We start from the raw sequence: 21,786 nt of genomic DNA, 5'->3' as shown, positions 1-21,786 counted from the left end.
CCTATATCTATCTATCTATCTATCTATCTATCTATCTATCTATCTATCTATCTATCTATCTATCTATCTATCTATCTATCTATCTATCTATCTATCTATCTATATCTCTATCTATCTATCTATCTATCTATCTTTATATATGGATACATGCATACACCTACTCATAGATATGCCATGCATTTCTTTGGATTTGTTTCAACCTCTTGCCATTTATTTGAGAATCCCTACTTTTCAAGTGACTGCAAATGAAGTCATCTCTGGCACGTTTTGGCTGATGCAAGGTAACCAAAACACAAGACAACTTTTAATAAAAATCATTGGTTTCTTTGTTAACGTGCACTGTCAAACATGGGACTTTCACACGTCAGGTAAATATGATAACCAATACACAACAGAAGCAGATGCAGATTGCTTATCAATGTCGTGATAGAACAGTTGTGATTTGAGTAGTAGAAGCGCCCCTGAATTGATACTTATTATATACAGCCTGTAAGATAGTCAAAAATGCATGCTAGGAGAGGAGATGCAAATATAAATGTATTAGAAAAATACATAAAGAGGAGTGATATGCTTTTATTCATGCAAGGCTAGAAAAAATCCCCATACTGTCGAAAGCATTCATACACCACCAAATGGAAATAAACAATTCTGACATTAAACGAAAAGGTGACGATGCATTTGTATCATCACCTTGAGAAGGATCATCTAGGAATTGAGCCCAAGCCTCAGCACTTAAAACCAGAAACACTCCACTAAAATAGGAGGCCTGTTGGTGCCAACAATTCTCAAAGTTAATGCTTGTTCTGGTTGAGCATTGAACCGAATGCAGGGCTCTTTTGAAAGTGAGGTCTGTGAATCAACAGATACATCCACATGCCAATTATGTTATTGTTTTTAAGAGAATTCCCTTTCTTGGAACGACACTGCATGAACCCACCTTCAGGGCCTGGACAATTTCATGCAAAACTGCAACTCTCAACATTGCAGCCAAGACAATATAACTAGTGTTTCTGCCCGGTTTCGAACCGGGGACCTTTCGCGTGCGAGGCGAACGTGATAACCACTACACTACAGAAACAGATACCTACAGGTGATTCTTCTGTGATGAAACTGCTCAAAACAGACTATTCCAAGGGCATCTGGTTTTAGATTTCTTTCATGCAACCTGCCCGACAGCCCTATCTGAACGCTTGTATATGCCTTGCAAGTTCAGCATTTTTGCAAAATGCTTAAAGAGAAATGTTTCCTATTTGCTCAGGCAGGGCAAGGTTAAAAGCATGAGACTCTAGCAAATAATCATCCACTACTGCAAAGAGAAAATTGATATTGGCTTTGAAATGCATACTTCAAAAGAGCACCAATGAAAGGGCTCGTCCGGGATTTGAACCCGGGACCTCTCGCACCCAAAGCGAGAATCATACCCCTAGACCAACGAGCCGTTGAAAGCCCCTCACCTCTGAAAAGGTAATACCAGCTCTAAGCCCGCAATGAAGATCATGCTGGGGTCTTTTTCATGCTTGGTCTGTGAATTCACAGGAAATTCAGTGTCAACTTACCCTTTCTCAAACGATAGCACTATCATTTGTAAGTGTCCCCTTTTATTTTTTCTCAGCATTGGACAAGTCTTACAGGAAGTCAGCAGTTATTTATATATTTCTGCATTGGCTAGAGCCTAAAGAGAAAGAATAAAAAGCTGTTCATAACAACATAAGAAACACATTTTGCCTTTTCTCTCAAATACTTATTCCCTTTGTGCAAATCGGAATGCCAAGGTGAATAGCTGGGCCACAGATTCTGGCTAATTATCTATCTCTTGAATGCAAGAAGCAATAAAAACTGCCTAATGCAGGACTAAAGCATTCCTTGCATAGCCTCTAACATCATAACATAACTGAGCTGCTGGTAACAAGCTAAGCAATGCCTTCCCAAAATAAGAAGTACATGTGCTTATGTGCTTATGTGCTTATGTGCTTATCTGCTCAATCAGCGCTCAATCAGGCTCGATCAAGGAAAGGTGGAAAGGGTCCAAATGGCTGTCCCTTCCTTTTTAGGGTGGGTCCTGCTGACTATCATAGGATTCCTCTTAAGAGTGGCCAGGGTCAGAGGAAAAACTTTCAATGCTTCTTAGTGTTCTCTCCAGAAGCAGGCATTTTCTGTGCCTTTAATTTCAGGCTTTTCCCAGCAGTCTCTGTTCTGCCTATGTAAATTAACAAAAGCAGTGCTTATTGCTCACTTGCTCTAATGTCCTTCCTGTCCACAAAGCTCTGCCTAAGTATGCTTTTTTTCTTTTTCAGGGAAATTCTAAATGGTTTCTCTGTCCACTCTGTGGCAGTAGAATGCTGATTATGATGCCATGTTTTGTGGAATCACCAAGGTACAACTAGAGAGGAATATATGAGTCTGAAGGACATGGAACTCTTAGCTAACACATCACAATATGTGATGCTTGCCAACCAAGCACTACATTCTGGTGCGCTGATGATCAGAACATTCTGCTCCTAAAGGAAAGAAAATACCGCTTGATTGAAAATAAAGTCTCTGTTTATATTAACGCTCTCTCTCTCCCTATATCTATCTATCTATCTATCTATCTATCTATCTATCTATCTATCTATCTATCTATCTATCTATCTATCTATCTATCTATCTATCTATCTATCTATCTATCTATCTATCTATCTATCTATCTATCTATCTATCTATCTATCTATCTATCTATCTATCTATATCTCTATCTATCTATCTATCTATCTATCTTTATATATGGATACATGCATACACCTACTCATAGATATGCCATGCATTTCTTTGGATTTGTTTCAACCTCTTGCCATTTATTTGAGAATCCCTACTTTTCAAGTGACTGCAAATGAAGTCATCTCTGGCACGTTTTGGCTGATGCAAGGTAACCAAAACACAAGACAACTTTTAATAAAAATCATTGGTTTCTTTGTTAACGTGCACTGTCAAACATGGGACTTTCACACGTCAGGTAAATATGATAACCAATACACAACAGAAGCAGATGCAGATTGCTTATCAATGTCGTGATAGAACAGTTGTGATTTGAGTAGTAGAAGCGCCCCTGAATTGATACTTATTATATACAGCCTGTAAGATAGTCAAAAATGCATGCTAGGAGAGGAGATGCAAATATAAATGTATTAGAAAAATACATAAAGAGGAGTGATATGCTTTTATTCATGCAAGGCTAGAAAAAATCCCCATACTGTCGAAAGCATTCATACACCACCAAATGGAAATAAACAATTCTGACATTAAACGAAAAGGTGACGATGCATTTGTATCATCACCTTGAGAAGGATCATCTAGGAATTGAGCCCAAGCCTCAGCACTTAAAACCAAAAACACTCCACTAAAATAGGAGGCCTGTTGGTGCCAACAATTCTCAAAGTTAATGCTTGTTCTGGTTGAGCATTGAACCGAATGCAGGGCTCTTTTGAAAGTGAGGTCTGTGAATCAACAGATACATCCACATGCCAATTATGTTATTGTTTTTAAGAGAATTCACTTTCTTGGAACGAGACTGCATGAACCCACTTTCAGGGCCTGGACAATTTCATGCAAAACGGCAACTCTCAACATTGCAGCCAAGACAATATAACTAGTGTTTCTGCCCGGTTTCGAACCGGGGACCTTTCGCGTGTGAGGCGAACGTGATAACCACTACACTACAGAAACAGATACCTACAGGTGATTCTTCTGTGATGAAACTGCTCAAAACAGACTATTCCAAGGGCATCTGGTTTTAGATTTCTTTCATGCAACCTGCCCGACAGCCCTATCTGAACGCTTGTATATGCCTTGCAAGTTCAGCATTTTTGCAAAATGCTTAAAGAGAAATGTTTCCTATTTGCTCAGGCAGGGCAAGGTTAAAAGCATGAGACTCTAGCAAATAATCATCCACTACTGCAAAGAGAAAATTGATATTGGCTTTGAAATGCATACTTCAAAAGAGCACCAATGAAAGGGCTCGTCCGGGATTTGAACCCGGGACCTCTCGCACCCAAAGCGAGAATCATACCCCTAGACCAACGAGCCGTTGAAAGACCCTCACCTCTGAAAAGGTAATACCAGCTCTAAGCCCGCAATGAAGATCATGCTGGGGTCTTTTTCATGCTTGGTCTGTGAATTCACAGGAAATTCAGTGTCAACTTACCCTTTCTCAAACGATAGCACTATCATTTGTAAGTGTCCCCTTTTATTTTTTCTCAGCATTGGACAAGTCTTACAGGAAGTCAGCAGTTATTTATATATTTCTGCATTGGCTAGAGCCTAAAGAGAAAGAATAAAAAGCTGTTCATAACAACATAAGAAACACATTTTGCCTTTTCTCTCAAATACTTATTCCCTTTGTGCAAATCGGAATGCCAAGGTGAATAGCTGGGCCACAGATTCTGGCTAATTATCTATCTCTTGAATGCAAGAAGCAATAAAAACTGCCTAATGCAGGACTAAAGCATTCCTTGCATAGCCTCTAACATCATAACATAACTGAGCTGCTGGTAACAAGCTAAGCAATGCCTTCCCAAAATAAGAAGTACATGTGCTCATGTGCTTATCCGCTCAATCAGCGCTCGATCAGGCTCGATCTGGCTCGATCAAGGAAAGGTGGAAAGGGTCCAAATGGCTGTCCCTTCCTTTTTAGGGTGGGTCCTGCTGACTATCATAGGATTCCTCTTAAGAGTGGCCAGGGTCAGAGGAAAAACTTTCAATGCTTCTTAGTGTTCTCTCCAGAAGCAGGCATTTTCTGTGCCTTTAATTTCAGGCTTTTCCCAGCAGTCTCTGTTCTGCCTATGTAAATTAACAAAAGCAGTGCTTATTGCTCACTTGCTCTAATGTCCTTCCTGTCCACAAAGCTCTGCCTAAGTATGCTTTTTTTCTTTTTCAGGGAAATTCTAAATGGTTTCTCTGTCCACTCTGTGGCAGTAGAATGCTGATTATGATGCCATGTTTTGTGGAATCACCAAGGTACAACTACAGAGGAATATATGAGTCTGAAGGACATGGAACTCTTAGCTAACACATCACAATATGTGATGCTTGCCAACCAAGCACTACATTCTGGTGCGCTGATGATCAGAACATTCTGCTCCTAAAGGAAAGAAAATACCGCTTGATTGAAAATAAAGTCTCTGTTTATATTAACGCTCTCTCTCTCCCTATATCTATCTATCTATCTATCTATCTATCTATCTATCTATCTATCTATCTATCTATCTATCTATCTATCTATCTATCTATCTATCTATCTATCTATCTATCTATCTATCTATCTATCTATCTATCTATCTATCTATATCTCTATCTATCTATCTATCTATCTATCTTTATATATGGATACATGCATACACCTACTCATAGATATGCCATGCATTTCTTTGGATTTGTTTCAACCTCTTGCCATTTATTTGAGAATCCCTACTTTTCAAGTGACTGCAAATGAAGTCATCTCTGGCACGTTTTGGCTGATGCAAGGTAACCAAAACACAAGACAACTTTTAATAAAAATCATTGGTTTCTTTGTTAACGTGCACTGTCAAACATGGGACTTTCACACGTCAGGTAAATATGATAACCAATACACAACAGAAGCAGATGCAGATTGCTTATCAATGTCGTGATAGAACAGTTGTGATTTGAGTAGTAGAAGCGCCCCTGAATTGATACTTATTATATACAGCCTGTAAGATAGTCAAAAATGCATGCTAGGAGAGGAGATGCAAATATAAATGTATTAGAAAAATACATAAAGAGGAGTGATATGCTTTTATTCATGCAAGGCTAGAAAAAATCCCCATACTGTCGAAAGCATTCATACACCACCAAATGGAAATAAACAATTCTGACATTAAACGAAAAGGTGACGATGCATTTGTATCATCACCTTGAGAAGGATCATCTAGGAATTGAGCCCAAGCCTCAGCACTTAAAACCAGAAACACTCCACTAAAATAGGAGGCCTGTTGGTGCCAACAATTCTCAAAGTTAATGCTTGTTCTGGTTGAGCATTGAACCGAATGCAGGGCTCTTTTGAAAGTGAGGTCTGTGAATCAACAGATACATCCACATGCCAATTATGTTATTGTTTTTAAGAGAATTCCCTTTCTTGGAACGACACTGCATGAACCCACCTTCAGGGCCTGGACAATTTCATGCAAAACTGCAACTCTCAACATTGCAGCCAAGACAATATAACTAGTGTTTCTGCCCGGTTTCGAACCGGGGACCTTTCGCGTGCGAGGCGAACGTGATAACCACTACACTACAGAAACAGATACCTACAGGTGATTCTTCTGTGATGAAACTGCTCAAAACAGACTATTCCAAGGGCATCTGGTTTTAGATTTCTTTCATGCAACCTGCCCGACAGCCCTATCTGAACGCTTGTATATGCCTTGCAAGTTCAGCATTTTTGCAAAATGCTTAAAGAGAAATGTTTCCTATTTGCTCAGGCAGGGCAAGGTTAAAAGCATGAGACTCTAGCAAATAATCATCCACTACTGCAAAGAGAAAATTGATATTGGCTTTGAAATGCATACTTCAAAAGAGCACCAATGAAAGGGCTCGTCCGGGATTTGAACCCGGGACCTCTCGCACCCAAAGCGAGAATCATACCCCTAGACCAACGAGCCGTTGAAAGCCCCTCACCTCTGAAAAGGTAATACCAGCTCTAAGCCCGCAATGAAGATCATGCTGGGGTCTTTTTCATGCTTGGTCTGTCAATTCACAGGAAATTCAGTGTCAACTTACCCTTTCTCAAACGATAGCACTATCATTTGTAAGTGTCCCCTTTTATTTTTTCTCAGCATTGGACAAGTCTTACAGGAAGTCAGCAGTTATTTATATATTTCTGCATTGGCTAGAGCCTAAAGAGAAAGAATAAAAAGCTGTTCATAACAACATAAGAAACACATTTTGCCTTTTCTCTCAAATACTTATTCCCTTTGTGCAAATCGGAATGCCAAGGTGAATAGCTGGGCCACAGATTCTGGCTAATTATCTATCTCTTGAATGCAAGAAGCAATAAAAACTGCCTAATGCAGGACTAAAGCATTCCTTGCATAGCCTCTAACATCATAACATAACTGAGCTGCTGGTAACAAGCTAAGCAATGCCTTCCCAAAATAAGAAGTACATGTGCTTATGTGCTTATCCGCTCAATCAGCGCTCAATCAGGCTCGATCAAGGAAAGGTGGAAAGGGTCCAAATGGCTGTCCCTTCCTTTTTAGGGTGGGTCCTGCTGACTATCATAGGATTCCTCTTAAGAGTGGCCCGGGTCAGAGGAAAAACTTTCAATGCTTCTTAGTGTTCTCTCCAGAAGCAGGCATTTTCTGTGCCTTTAATTTCAGGCTTTTCCCAGCAGTCTCTGTTCTGCCTATGTAAATTAACAAAAGCAGTGCTTATTGCTCACTTGCTCTAATGTCCTTCCTGTCCACAAAGCTCTGCCTAAGTATGCTTTTTTTCTTTTTCAGGGAAATTCTAAATGGTTTCTCTGTCCACTCTGTGGCAGTAGAATGCTGATTATGATGCCATGTTTTGTGGAATCACCAAGGTACAACTACAGAGGAATATATGAGTCTGAAGGACATGGAACTCTTAGCTAACACATCACAATATGTGATGCTTGCCAACCAAGCACTACATTCTGGTGCACTGATGATCAGAACATTCTGCTCCTAAAGGAAAGAAAATACCGCTTGATTGAAAATAAAGTCTCTGTTTATATTAACGCTCTCTCTCTCCCTATATCTATCTATCTATCTATCTATCTATCTATCTATCTATCTATCTATCTATCTATCTATCTATCTATCTATCTATCTATCTATCTATCTATCTATCTATCTATCTATCTATCTATATCTCTATCTATCTATCTATCTATCTATCTTTATATATGGATACATGCATACACCTACTCATAGATATGCCATGCATTTCTTTGGATTTGTTTCAACCTCTTGCCATTTATTTGAGAATCCCTACTTTTCAAGTGACTGCAAATGAAGTCATCTCTGGCACGTTTTGGCTGATGCAAGGTAACCAAAACACAAGACAACTTTTAATAAAAATCATTGGTTTCTTTGTTAACGTGCACTGTCAAACATGGGACTTTCACACGTCAGGTAAATATGATAACCAATACACAACAGAAGCAGATGCAGATTGCTTATCAATGTCGTGATAGAACAGTTGTGATTTGAGTAGTAGAAGCGCCCCTGAATTGATACTTATTATATACAGCCTGTAAGATAGTCAAAAATGCATGCTAGGAGAGGAGATGCAAATATAAATGTATTAGAAAAATACATAAAGAGGAGTGATATGCTTTTATTCATGCAAGGCTAGAAAAAATCCCCATACTGTCGAAAGCATTCATACACCACCAAATGGAAATAAACAATTCTGACATTAAACGAAAAGGTGACGATGCATTTGTATCATCACCTTGAGAAGGATCATCTAGGAATTGAGCCCAAGCCTCAGCACTTAAAACCAAAAACACTCCACTAAAATAGGAGGCCTGTTGGTGCCAACAATTCTCAAAGTTAATGCTTGTTCTGGTTGAGCATTGAACCGAATGCAGGGCTCTTTTGAAAGTGAGGTCTGTGAATCAACAGATACATCCACATGCCAATTATGTTATTGTTTTTAAGAGAATTCACTTTCTTGGAACGAGACTGCATGAACCCACCTTCAGGGCCTGGACAATTTCATGCAAAACGGCAACTCTCAACATTGCAGCCAAGACAATATAACTAGTGTTTCTGCCCGGTTTCGAACCGGGGACCTTTCGCGTGTGAGGCGAACGTGATAACCACTACACTACAGAAACAGATACCTACAGGTGATTCTTCTGTGATGAAACTGCTCAAAACAGACTATTCCAAGGGCATCTGGTTTTAGATTTCTTTCATGCAACCTGCCCGACAGCCCTATCTGAACGCTTGTATATGCCTTGCAAGTTCAGCATTTTTGCAAAATGCTTAAAGAGAAATGTTTCCTATTTGCTCAGGCAGGGCAAGGTTAAAAGCATGAGACTCTAGCAAATAATCATCCACTACTGCAAAGAGAAAATTGATATTGGCTTTGAAATGCATACTTCAAAAGAGCACCAATGAAAGGGCTCGTCCGGGATTTGAACCCGGGACCTCTCGCACCCAAAGCGAGAATCATACCCCTAGACCAACGAGCCGTTGAAAGACCCTCACCTCTGAAAAGGTAATACCAGCTCTAAGCCCGCAATGAAGATCATGCTGGGGTCTTTTTCATGCTTGGTCTGTGAATTCACAGGAAATTCAGTGTCAACTTACCCTTTCTCAAACGATAGCACTATCATTTGTAAGTGTCCCCTTTTATTTTTTCTCAGCATTGGACAAGTCTTACAGGAAGTCAGCAGTTATTTATATATTTCTGCATTGGCTAGAGCCTAAAGAGAAAGAATAAAAAGCTGTTCATAACAACATAAGAAACACATTTTGCCTTTTCTCTCAAATACTTATTCCCTTTGTGCAAATCGGAATGCCAAGGTGAATAGCTGGGCCACAGATTCTGGCTAATTATCTATCTCTTGAATGCAAGAAGCAATAAAAACTGCCTAATGCAGGACTAAAGCATTCCTTGCATAGCCTCTAACATCATAACATAACTGAGCTGCTGGTAACAAGCTAAGCAATGCCTTCCCAAAATAAGAAGTACATGTGCTTATGTGCTTATCCGCTCAATCAGCGCTCGATCAGGCTCGATCTGGCTCGATCAAGGAAAGGTGGAAAGGGTCCAAATGGCTGTCCCTTCCTTTTTAGGGTGGGTCCTGCTGACTATCATAGGATTCCTCTTAAGAGTGGCCAGGGTCAGAGGAAAAACTTTCAATGCTTCTTAGTGTTCTCTCCAGAAGCAGGCATTTTCTGTGCCTTTAATTTCAGGCTTTTCCCAGCAGTCTCTGTTCTGCCTATGTAAATTAACAAAAGCAGTGCTTATTGCTCACTTGCTCTAATGTCCTTCCTGTCCACAAAGCTCTGCCTAAGTATGCTTTTTTTCTTTTTCAGGGAAATTCTAAATGGTTTCTCTGTCCACTCTGTGGCAGTAGAATGCTGATTATGATGCCATGTTTTGTGGAATCACCAAGGTACAACTACAGAGGAATATATGAGTCTGAAGGACATGGAACTCTTAGCTAACACATCACAATATGTGATGCTTGCCAACCAAGCACTACATTCTGGTGCGCTGATGATCAGAACATTCTGCTCCTAAAGGAAAGAAAATACCGCTTGATTGAAAATAAAGTCTCTGTTTATATTAACGCTCTCTCTCTCCCTATATCTATCTATCTATCTATCTATCTATCTATCTATCTATCTATCTATCTATCTATCTATCTATCTATCTATCTATCTATCTATCTATCTATCTATCTATCTATCTATCTATCTATCTATATCTCTATCTATCTATCTATCTATCTTTATATATGGATACATGCATACACCTACTCATAGATATGCCATGCATTTCTTTGGATTTGTTTCAACCTCTTGCCATTTATTTGAGAATCCCTACTTTTCAAGTGACTGCAAATGAAGTCATCTCTGGCACGTTTTGGCTGATGCAAGGTAACCAAAACACAAGACAACTTTTAATAAAAATCATTGGTTTCTTTGTTAACGTGCACTGTCAAACATGGGACTTTCACACGTCAGGTAAATATGATAACCAATACACAACAGAAGCAGATGCAGATTGCTTATCAATGTCGTGATAGAACAGTTGTGATTTGAGTAGTAGAAGCGCCCCTGAATTGATACTTATTATATACAGCCTGTAAGATAGTCAAAAATGCATGCTAGGAGAGGAGATGCAAATATAAATGTATTAGAAAAATACATAAAGAGGAGTGATATGCTTTTATTCATGCAAGGCTAGAAAAAATCCCCATACTGTCGAAAGCATTCATACACCACCAAATGGAAATAAACAATTCTGACATTAAACGAAAAGGTGACGATGCATTTGTATCATCACCTTGAGAAGGATCATCTAGGAATTGAGCCCAAGCCTCAGCACTTAAAACCAAAAACACTCCACTAAAATAGGAGGCCTGTTGGTGCCAACAATTCTCAAAGTTAATGCTTGTTCTGGTTGAGCATTGAACCGAATGCAGGGCTCTTTTGAAAGTGAGGTCTGTGAATCAACAGATACATCCACATGCCAATTATGTTATTGTTTTTAAGAGAATTCACTTTCTTGGAACGAGACTGCATGAACCCACCTTCAGGGCCTGGACAATTTCATGCAAAACGGCAACTCTCAACATTGCAGCCAAGACAATATAACTAGTGTTTCTGCCCGGTTTCGAACCGGGGACCTTTCGCGTGTGAGGCGAACGTGATAACCACTACACTACAGAAACAGATACCTACAGGTGATTCTTCTGTGATGAAACTGCTCAAAACAGACTATTCCAAGGGCATCTGGTTTTAGATTTCTTTCATGCAACCTGCCCGACAGCCCTATCTGAACGCTTGTATATGCCTTGCAAGTTCAGCATTTTTGCAAAATGCTTAAAGAGAAATGTTTCCTATTTGCTCAGGCAGGGCAAGGTTAAAAGCATGAGACTCTAGCAAATAATCATCCACTACTGCAAAGAGAAAATTGATATTGGCTTTGAAATGCATACTTCAAAAGAGCACCAATGAAAGGGCTCGTCCGGGATTTGAACCCGGGACCTCTCGCACCCAAAGCGAGAATCATACCCCTAGACCAACGAGCCGTTGAAAGACCCTCACCTCTGAAAAGGTAATACCAGCTCTAAGCCCGCAATGAAGATCATGCTGGGGTCTTTTTCATGCTTGGTCTGTGAATTCACAGGAAATTCAGTGTCAACTTACCCTTTCTCAAACGATAGCACTATCATTTGTAAGTGTCCCCTTTTATTTTTTCTCAGCATTGGACAAGTCTTACAGGAAGTCAGCAGTTATTTATATATTTCTGCATTGGCTAGAGCCTAAAGAGAAAGAATAAAAAGCTGTTCATAACAACATAAGAAACACATTTTGCCTTTTCTCTCAAATACTTATTCCCTTTGTGCAAATCGGAATGCCAAGGTGAATAGCTGGGCCACAGATTCTGGCTAATTTTCTATCTCTTGAATGCAAGAAGCAATAAAAACTGCCTAATGCAGGACTAAAGCATTCCTTGCATAGCCTCTAACATCATAACATAACTGAGCTGCTGGTAACAAGCTAAGCAATGCCTTCCCAAAATGAGAAGTACATGTGCTTATGTGCTTATCCGCTCAATCAGCGCTCAATCAGGCTCGATCAAGGAAAGGTGGAAAGGGTCCAAATGGCTGTCCCTTCCTTTTTAGGGTGGGTCCTGCTGACTATCATAGGATTCCTCTTAAGAGTGGCCAGGGCCAGAGGAAAAACTTTCAATGCTTCTTAGTGTTCTCTCCAGAAGCAGGCATTTTCTGTGCCTTTAATTTCAGGCTTTTCCCAGCAGTCTCTGTTCTGCCTATGTAAATTAACAAAAGCAGTGCTTATTGCTCACTTGCTCTAATGTCCTTCCTGTCCACAAAGCTCTGCCTAAGTATGCTTTTTTTCTTTTTCAGGGAAATTCTAAATGGTTTCTCTGTCCACTCTGTGGCAGTAGAATGCTGATTATGATGCCATGTTTTGTGGAATCACCAAGGTACAACTACAGAGGAATATATGAGTCTGAAGGACATGGAACTCTTAGCTAACACATCACAATATGTGATGCTTGCCAACCAAGCACTACATTCTGGTGCGCTGATGATCAGAACATTCTGCTCCTAAAGGAAAGAAAATACCGCTTGATTGAAAATAAAGTCTCTGTTTATATTAACACTCTCTCTCTCCCTATATCTATCTATCTATCTATCTATCTATCTATCTATCTATCTATCTATCTATCTATCTATCTATCTATCTATCTATCTATCTATATCTCTATCTATCTATCTATCTATCTATCTATCTTTATATATGGATACATGCATACACCTACTCATAGATATGCCATGCATTTCTTTGGATTTGTTTCAACCTCTTGCCATTTATTTGAGAATCCCTACTTTTCAAGTGACTGCAAATGAAGTCATCTCTGGCACGTTTTGGCTGATGCAAGGTAACCAAAACACAAGACAACTTTTAATAAAAATCATTGGTTTCTTTGTTAACGTGCACTGTCAAACATGGGACTTTCACACGTCAGGTAAATATGATAACCAATACACAACAGAAGCAGATGCAGATTGCTTATCAATGTCGTGATTGAACAGTTGTGATTTGAGTAGTAGAAGCGCCCCTGAATTGATACTTATTATATACAGCCTGTAAGATAGTCAAAAATGCATGCTAGGAGAGGAGATGCAAATATAAATGTATTAGAAAAATACATAAAGAGGAGTGATATGCTTTTATTCATGCAAGGCTAGAAAAAATCCCCATACTGTCGAAAGCATTCATACACCACCAAATGGAAATAAACAATTCTGACATTAAACGAAAAGGTGACGATGCATTTGTATCATCACCTTGAGAAGGATCATCTAGGAATTGAGCCCAAGCCTCAGCACTTAAAACCAAAAACACTCCACTAAAATAGGAGGCCTGTTGGTGCCAACAATTCTCAAAGTTAATGCTTGTTCTGGTTGAGCATTGAACCGAATGCAGGGCTCTTTTGAAAGTGAGGTCTGTGAATCAACAGATACATCCACATGCCAATTATGTTATTGTTTTTAAGAGAATTCACTTTCTTGGAACGAGACTGCATGAACCCACCTTCAGGGCCTGGACAATTTCATGCAAAACGGCAACTCTCATCATTGCAGCCAAGACAATATAACTAGTGTTTCTGCCCGGTTTCGAACCGGGGACCTTTCGCGTGTGAGGCGAACGTGATAACCACTACACTACAGAAACAGATACCTACAGGTGATTCTTCTGTGATGAAACTGCTCAAAACAGACTATTCCAAGGGCATCTGGTTTTAGATTTCTTTCATGCAACCTGCCCGACAGCCCTATCTGAACGCTTGTATATGCCTTGCAAGTTCAGCATTTTTGCAAAATGCTTAAAGAGAAATGTTTCCTATTTGCTCAGGCAGGGCAAGGTTAAAAGCATGAGACTCTAGCAAATAATCATCCACTACTGCAAAGAGAAAATTGATATTGGCTTTGAAATGCATACTTCAAAAGAGCACCAATGAAAGGGCTCGTCCGGGATTTGAACCCGGGACCTCTCGCACCCAAAGCGAGAATCATACCCCTAGACCAACGAGCCGTTGAAAGACCCTCACCTCTGAAAAGGTAATACCAGCTCTAAGCCCGCAATGAAGATCATGCTGGGGTCTTTTTCATGCTTGGTCTGTGAATTCACAGGAAATTCAGTGTCAACTTACCCTTTCTCAAACGATAGCACTATCATTTGTAAGTGTCCCCTTTTATTTTTTCTCAGCATTGGACAAGTCTTACAGGAAGTCAGCAGTTATTTATATATTTCTGCATTGGCTAGAGCCTAAAGAGAAAGAATAAAAAGCTGTTCATAACAACATAAGAAACACATTTTGCCTTTTCTCTCAAATACTTATTCCCTTTGTGCAAATCGGAATGCCAAGGTGAATAGCTGGGCCACAGATTCTGGATAATTATCTATCTCTTGAATGCAAGAAGCAATAAAAACTGCCTAATGCAGGACTAAAGCATTCCTTGCATAGCCTCTAACATCATAACATAACTGAGCTGCTGGTAACAAGCTAAGCAATGCCTTCCCAAAATGAGAAGTACATGTGCTTATGTGCTTATCCGCTCAATCAGCGCTCGATCAGGCTCGATCAAGGAAAGGTGGAAAGGGTCCAAATGGCTGTCCCTTCCTTTTTAGGGTGGGTCCTGCTGACTATCATAGGATTCCTCTTAAGAGTGGCCTGGGTCAGAGGAAAAACTTTCAATGCTTCTTAGTGTTCTCTCCAGAAGCAGGCATTTTCTGTGCCTTTAATTTCAGGCTTTTCCCAGCAGTCTCTGTTCTGCCTATGTAAATTAACAAAAGCAGTGCTTATTCCTCACTTGCTCTAATGTCCTTCCTGTCCACAAAGCTCTGCCTAAGTATGCTTTTTTTCTTTTTCAGGGAAATTCTAAATGGTTTCTCTGTCCACTCTGTGGCAGTAGAATGCTGATTATGATGCCATGTTTTGTGGAATCACCAAGGTACAACTACAGAGGAATATATGAGTCTGAAGGACATGGAACTCTTAGCTAACACATCACAATATGTGATGCTTGCCAACCAAGCACTACATTCTGGTGCGCTGATGATCAGAACATTCTGCTCCTAAAGGAAAGAAAATACCGCTTGATTGAAAATAAAGTCTCTGTTTATATTAACGCTCTCTCTCTCCCTATATCTATCTATCTATCTATCTATCTATCTATCTATCTATCTATCTATCTATCTATCTATCTATCTATCTATCTATCTATCTATCTATCTATCTATCTATCTATCTATCTATCTATCTATCTATCTATCTATCTATCTATCTTTATATATGGATACATGCATACACCTACTCATAGATATGCCATGCATTTCTTTGGATTTGTTTCAACCTCTTGCCATTTATTTGAGAATCCCTACTTTTCAAGTGACTGCAAATGAAGTCATCTCTGGCACGTTTTGGCTGATGCAAGGTAACCAAAACACAAGACAACTTTTAATAAAAATCATTGGTTTCTTTGTTAACGTGCACTGTCAAACATGGGACTTTCACACGTCAGGTAAATATGATAACCAATACACAACAGAAGCAGATGCAGATTGCTTATCAATGTCGTGATAGAACAGTTGTGATTTGAGTAGTAGAAGCGCCCCTGAATTGATACTTATTATATACAGCCTGTAAGATAGTCAAAAATGCATGCTAGGAGAGGAGATGCAAATATAAATGTATTAGAAAAATACATAAAGAGGAGTGATATGCTTTTATTCATGCAAGGCTAGAAAAAATCCCCATACTGTCGAAAGCATTCATACACCACCAAATGGAAATAAACAATTCTGACATTAAACGGAAAGGTGACGATGCATTTGTATCATCACCTTGAGAAGGATCATCTAGGAATTGAGCCCAAGCCTCAGCGCTTAAAACGAGAAACACTCCACTAAAATAGGAGGCCTGTTGGTGCCAACAATTCTCAAAGTTAATGCTGGTTCTGGTTGAGCATTGAACCGAATGCAGGGCTCTTTTGAAAGTGAGGTCTGTGAATCAACAGATACATCCACATGCCAATTATGTTATTGTTTTTAAGAGAATTCACTTTCTTGGAACGAGACTGCATGAACCCATCTTCAGGGCCTGGACAATTTCATGCAAAACGGCAACTCTCAACATTGCAGCCAAGACAATATAACTAGTGTTTCTGCCCGGTTTCGAACCGGGGACCTTTCGCGTGTGAGGCGAACGTGATAACCACTACACTACAGAAACAGATGCCTACAGGTGATTCTTCTGTGATGAAACTGCTCAAAACAGACTATTCCAAGGGCATCTGGTTTTAGATTTCTTTCATGCAACCTGCCCGACAGCCCTATCTGAACGCTTGTATATGCCTTGCAAGTTCAGCATTTTTGCAAAATGCTTAAAGAGAAATGTTTCCTATTTGCTCAGGCAGGGCAAGGTTAAAAGCATGAGACTCTAGCAAATAATCATCCACTACTGCAAAGAGAAAATTGATATTGGCTTTGAAATGCATACTTCAAAAGAGCACCAATGAAAGGGCTTGTCCGGGATTTGAACCCGGGACCTCTCGCACCCAAAGCGAGAATCATACCCCTAGACCAACGAGCCGTTGAAAGACCCTCACCTCTGAAAAGGTAATACCAGCTCTAAGCCCGCAATGAAGATCATGCTGGGGTCTTTTTCATGCTTGGTCTGTGAATTCACAGGAAATTCAGTGTCAACTTACCCTTTCTCAAACGATAGCACTATCATTTGTAAGTGTCCCCTTTTATTTTTTCTCAGCATTGGACAAGTCTTACAGGAAGTCAGCAGTTATTTATATATTTCTGCATTGGCTAGAGCCTAAGAGAAAGAATAAAAAGCTGTTCATAACAACATAAGAAACACATTTTGCCTTTTCTCTCAAATACTTATTCCCTTTGTGCAAATCGGAATGCCAAGGTGAATAGCTGGGCCACAGATTCTGGCTAATTATCTATCTCTTGAATGCAAGAAGCAATAAAAACTGCCTAATGCAGGACTAAAGCATTCCTTGCATAGCCTCTAACATCATAACATAACTGAGCTGCTGGTAACAAGCTAAGCAATGCCTTCCCAAAATGAGAAGTACATGTGCTTATGTGCTTATGTGCTTATGTGCTTATGTGCTTATGTGCTTATGTGCTTATGTGCTTATGTGCTTATGTGCTTATGTGCTTATGTGCTTATCCGCTCAATCAGCGCTCAATCAGGCTCGATCAAGGAAAGGTGGAAAGGGTCCAAATGGCTGTCCCTTCCTTTTTAGGGTGGGTCCTGCTGACTATCATAGGATTCCTCTTAAGAGTGGCCAGGGTCAGAGGAAAAACTTTCAATGCTTCTTAGTGTTCTCTCCAGAAGCAGGCATTTTCTGTGCCTTTAATTTCAGGCTTTTCCCAGCAGTCTCTGTTCTGCCTATGTAAATTAACAAAAGCAGTGCTTATTCCTCACTTGCTCTAATGTCCTTCCTGTCCACAAAGCTCTGCCTAAGTATGCTTTTTTTCTTTTTCAGGGAAATTCTAAATGGTTTCTCTGTCCACTCTGTGGCAGTAGAATGCTGATTATGATGCCATGTTTTGTGGAATCACCAAGGTACAACTACAGAGGAATATATGAGTCTGAAGGACATGGAACTCTTCGCTAACACATCACAATATGTGATGCTTGCCAACCAAGCACTACATTCTGGTGCGCTGATGATCAGAACATTCTGCTCCTAAAGGAAAGAAAATACCGCTTGATTGAAAATAAAGTCTCTGTTTATATTAACGCTCTCTCTCTCTCCCTATATCTATCTATCTATCTATCTATCTATCTATCTATCTATCTATCTATCTATCTATCTATCTATCTATCTATCTATCTATCTATCTATCTATCTATCTATCTATCTATATATCTATCTATCTATCTATCTATCTATCTATCTATCTATCTATCTATCTTTATATATGGATACATGCATACACCTACTCATAGATATGCCATGCATTTCTTTGGATTTGTTTCAACCTCTTGCCATTTATTTGAGAATCCCTACTTTTCAAGTGACTGCAAATGAAGTCATCTCTGGCACGTTTTGGCTGATGCAAGGTAACCAAAACACAAGACAACTTTTAATAAAAATCATTGGTTTCTTTGTTAACGTGCACTGTCAAACATGGGACTTTCACACGTCAGGTAAATATGATTACCAATACACAACAGAAGCAGATGCAGATTGCTTATCAATGTCGTGATAGAACAGTTGTGATTTGAGTAGTAGAAGCGCCCCTGAATTGATACTTATTATATACAGCCTGTAAGATAGTCAAAAATGCATGCTAGGAGAGGAGATGCAAATATAAATGTATTAGAAAAATACATAAAGAGGAGTGATATGCTTTTATTCATGCAAGGCTAGAAAAAATCCCCATACTGTCGAAAGCATTCATACACCACCAAATGGAAATAAACAATTCTGACATTAAACAAAAAGGTGACGATGCATTTGTATCATCACCTTGAGAAGGATCATCTAGGAATTGAGCCCAAGCCTCAGCACTTAAAACCAGAAACACTCCACTAAAATAGGAGGCCTGTTGGTGCCAACAATTCTCAAAGTTAATGCTTGTTCTGGTTGAGCATTGAACCGAATGCAGGGCTCTTTTGAAAGTGAGGTCTGTGAATCAACAGATACATCCACATGCCAATTATGTTATTGTTTTTAAGAGAATTCACTTTCTTGGAACGAGACTGCATGAACCCATCTTCAGGGCCTGGACAATTTCATGCAAAACGGCAACTCTCAACATTGCAGCCAAGACAATATAACTAGTGTTTCTGCCCGGTTTCGAACCGGGGACCTTTCGCGTGTGAGGCAAACGTGATAACCACTACACTACAGAAACAGATACCTACAGGTGATTCTTCTGTGATGAAACTGCTCAAAACAGACTATTCCAAGGGCATCTGGTTTTAGATTTCTTTCATGCAACCTGCCCGACAGCCCTATCTGAACGCTTGTATATGCCTTGCAAGTTCAGCATTTTTGCAAAATGCTTAAAGAGAAATGTTTCCTATTTGCTCAGGCAGGGCAAGGTTAAAAGCATGAGACTCTAGCAAATAATCATCCACTACTGCAAAGAGAAAATTGATATTGGCTTTGAAATGCATACTTCAAAAGAGCACCAATGAAAGGGCTCGTCCGGGATTTGAACCCGGGACCTCTCGCACCCAAAGCGAGAATCATACCCCTAGACCAACGAGCCGTTGAAAGACCCTCACCTCTGAAAAGGTAATACCAGCTCTAAGCCCGCAATGAAGATCATGCTGGGGTCTTTTTCATGCTTGGTCTGTGAATTCACAGGAAATTCAGTGTCAACTTACCCTTTCTCAAACGATAGCACTATCATTTGTAAGTGTCCCCTTTTATTTTTTCTCAGCATTGGACAAGTCTTACAGGAAGTCAGCAGTTATTTATATATTTCTGCATTGGCTAGAGCCTAAAGAGAAAGAATAAAAAGCTGTTCATAACAACATAAGAAACACATTTTGCCTTTTCTCTCAAATACTTATTCCCTTTGTGCAAATCGGAATGCCAAGGTGAATTGCTGGGCCACAGATTCTGGCTAATTATCTATCTCTTGAATGCAAGAAGCAATAAAAACTGCCTAATGCAGGACTAAAGCATTCCTTGCATAGCCTCTAACATCATAACATAACTGAGCTGCTGGTAACAAGCTAAGCAATGCATTCCCAAAATGAGAAGTACATGTGCTTATGTGCTTATCCGCTCAATCAGCGCTCGATCAGGCGAGATATAGGAAAGGTGGAAAGGGTCCAAATGGCTGTCCCTTCCTTTTTAGGGTGGGTCCTGCTGACTATCATAGGATTCCTCTTAAGAGTGGCCAGGGTCAGAGGAAAAACTTTCAATGCTTCTTAGTGTTCTCTCCAGAAGCAGGCATTTTCTGTGCCTTTAATTTCAGGCTTTTCCCAGCAGTCTCTGTTCTGCCTATGTAAATTAACAAAAGCAGTGCTTATTCCTCACTTGCTCTAATGTCCTTCCTGTCCACAAAGCTCTGCCTAAGTATGCTTTTTTTCTTTTTCAGGGAAATTCTAAATGGTTTCTCTGTCCACTCTGTGGCAGTAGAATGCTGATTATGATGCCATGTTTTGTGGAATCACCAAGGTACAACTACAGAGGAATATATGAGTCTGAAGGACATGGAACTCTTAGCTAACACATCACAATATGTGATGCTTGCCAACCAAGCACTACATTCTGGTGCGCTGATGATCAGAACATTCTGCTCCTAAAGGAAAGAAAATACCGCTTGATTGAAAATAAAGTCTCTGTTTATATTAACGCTCTCTCTCTCCCTATATCTATCTATCTATCTATCTATCTATCTATCTATCTATCTATCTATCTATCTATCTATCTATCTATCTATCTATCTATCTATCTATCTATCTATCTATCTATCTATCTATCTATCTATCTATCTATCTATCTATCTATCTATCTATCTATCTATCTATCTATCTATCTATCTATCTATCTATATCTCTATCTATCTATCTATCTATCTATCTATCTATCTATCTATCTATCTATCTATCTATCTATCTATCTATCTTTATATATGGATACATGCATACACCTACTCATAGATATGCCTTGCATTTCTTTGGATTTGTTTCAACCTCTTGCCATTTATTTGAGAATCCCTACTTTTCAAGTGACTGCAAATGAAGTCATCTCTGGCACGTTTTGGCTGATGCAAGGTAACCAAAACACAAGACAACTTTTAATAAAAATCATTGGTTTCTTTGTTAACGTGCACTGTCAAACATGGGACTTTCACACGTCAGGTAAATATGATAACCAATACACAACAGAAGCAGATGCAGATTGCTTATCAATGTCGTGATAGAACAGTTGTGATTTGAGTAGTAGAAGCGCCCCTGAATTGATACTTATTATATACAGCCTGTAAGATAGTCAAAAATGCATGCTAGGAGAGGAGATGCAAATATAAATGTATTAGAAAAATACATAAAGAGGAGTGATATGCTTTTATTCATGCAAGGCTAGAAAAAATCCCCATACTGTCGAAAGCATTCATACACCACCAAATGGAAATAAACAATTCTGACATTAAACGAAAAGGTGACGATGCATTTGTATCATCACCTTGAAAAGGATCATCTAGGAATTGAGCCCAAGCCTCAGCGCTTAAAACGAGAAACACTCCACTAAAATAGGAGGCCTGTTGGTGCCAACAATTCTCAAAGTTAATGCTTGTTCTGGTTGAGCATTGAACCGAATGCAGGGCTCTTTTGAAAGTGAGGTCTGTGAATCAACAGATACATCCACATGCCAATTATGTTATTGTTTTTAAGAGAATTCACTTTCTTGGAACGAGACTGCATGAACCCATCTTCAGGGCCTGGACAATTTCATGCAAAACGGCAACTCTCAACATTGCAGCCAAGACAATATAA

General features: G+C 39.5%; 16 non-coding genes across 16 annotated transcripts; all 16 read right to left on the bottom strand.

Moving 5' to 3' along the window:
* Positions 1-1,005: 1,005 nt before the first annotated feature.
* TRNAA-CGC (transfer RNA alanine (anticodon CGC)) lies at positions 1,006-1,078 on the bottom strand. The gene has a single exon. It is a non-coding gene; the product is annotated as a tRNA-Ala (tRNA).
* Positions 1,079-1,366: 288 nt separating this feature from the next.
* TRNAP-UGG (transfer RNA proline (anticodon UGG)) lies at positions 1,367-1,438 on the bottom strand. The gene has a single exon. It is a non-coding gene; the product is annotated as a tRNA-Pro (tRNA).
* A 2,191-nt stretch (positions 1,439-3,629) lies between these two features.
* TRNAV-CAC (transfer RNA valine (anticodon CAC)) lies at positions 3,630-3,702 on the bottom strand. The gene has a single exon. It is a non-coding gene; the product is annotated as a tRNA-Val (tRNA).
* Positions 3,703-3,990: 288 nt separating this feature from the next.
* TRNAP-UGG (transfer RNA proline (anticodon UGG)) lies at positions 3,991-4,062 on the bottom strand. Its single transcript has one exon. It is a non-coding gene; the product is annotated as a tRNA-Pro (tRNA).
* Positions 4,063-6,223: 2,161 nt separating this feature from the next.
* Positions 6,224-6,296, bottom strand: TRNAA-CGC (transfer RNA alanine (anticodon CGC)). The gene has a single exon. It is a non-coding gene; the product is annotated as a tRNA-Ala (tRNA).
* Positions 6,297-6,584: 288 nt separating this feature from the next.
* TRNAP-UGG (transfer RNA proline (anticodon UGG)) lies at positions 6,585-6,656 on the bottom strand. Its single transcript has one exon. It is a non-coding gene; the product is annotated as a tRNA-Pro (tRNA).
* Positions 6,657-8,787: 2,131 nt separating this feature from the next.
* TRNAV-CAC (transfer RNA valine (anticodon CAC)) lies at positions 8,788-8,860 on the bottom strand. The gene has a single exon. It is a non-coding gene; the product is annotated as a tRNA-Val (tRNA).
* Positions 8,861-9,148: 288 nt separating this feature from the next.
* On the bottom strand, positions 9,149-9,220 carry TRNAP-UGG (transfer RNA proline (anticodon UGG)). The gene has a single exon. It is a non-coding gene; the product is annotated as a tRNA-Pro (tRNA).
* A 2,141-nt stretch (positions 9,221-11,361) lies between these two features.
* Positions 11,362-11,434, bottom strand: TRNAV-CAC (transfer RNA valine (anticodon CAC)). Its single transcript has one exon. It is a non-coding gene; the product is annotated as a tRNA-Val (tRNA).
* A 288-nt stretch (positions 11,435-11,722) lies between these two features.
* Positions 11,723-11,794, bottom strand: TRNAP-UGG (transfer RNA proline (anticodon UGG)). Its single transcript has one exon. It is a non-coding gene; the product is annotated as a tRNA-Pro (tRNA).
* Positions 11,795-13,897: 2,103 nt separating this feature from the next.
* On the bottom strand, positions 13,898-13,970 carry TRNAV-CAC (transfer RNA valine (anticodon CAC)). Its single transcript has one exon. It is a non-coding gene; the product is annotated as a tRNA-Val (tRNA).
* Positions 13,971-14,258: 288 nt separating this feature from the next.
* TRNAP-UGG (transfer RNA proline (anticodon UGG)) lies at positions 14,259-14,330 on the bottom strand. Its single transcript has one exon. It is a non-coding gene; the product is annotated as a tRNA-Pro (tRNA).
* Positions 14,331-16,457: 2,127 nt separating this feature from the next.
* Positions 16,458-16,530, bottom strand: TRNAV-CAC (transfer RNA valine (anticodon CAC)). The gene has a single exon. It is a non-coding gene; the product is annotated as a tRNA-Val (tRNA).
* Positions 16,531-16,818: 288 nt separating this feature from the next.
* TRNAP-UGG (transfer RNA proline (anticodon UGG)) lies at positions 16,819-16,890 on the bottom strand. The gene has a single exon. It is a non-coding gene; the product is annotated as a tRNA-Pro (tRNA).
* Positions 16,891-19,114: 2,224 nt separating this feature from the next.
* TRNAV-CAC (transfer RNA valine (anticodon CAC)) lies at positions 19,115-19,187 on the bottom strand. Its single transcript has one exon. It is a non-coding gene; the product is annotated as a tRNA-Val (tRNA).
* Positions 19,188-19,475: 288 nt separating this feature from the next.
* On the bottom strand, positions 19,476-19,547 carry TRNAP-UGG (transfer RNA proline (anticodon UGG)). Its single transcript has one exon. It is a non-coding gene; the product is annotated as a tRNA-Pro (tRNA).
* Between the last annotated feature and the right edge of the window lie 2,239 nt (positions 19,548-21,786).

The sequence above is a fragment of the Lissotriton helveticus genome, chromosome 8 (assembly GCF_964261635.1).
Source record: "Lissotriton helveticus chromosome 8, aLisHel1.1, whole genome shotgun sequence".
NCBI lineage: Eukaryota > Metazoa > Chordata > Amphibia > Caudata > Salamandridae > Lissotriton > Lissotriton helveticus.
Note: the sequence above shows the minus strand (reverse complement) of the source record. Positions and strands in the feature narration are given on the sequence as shown.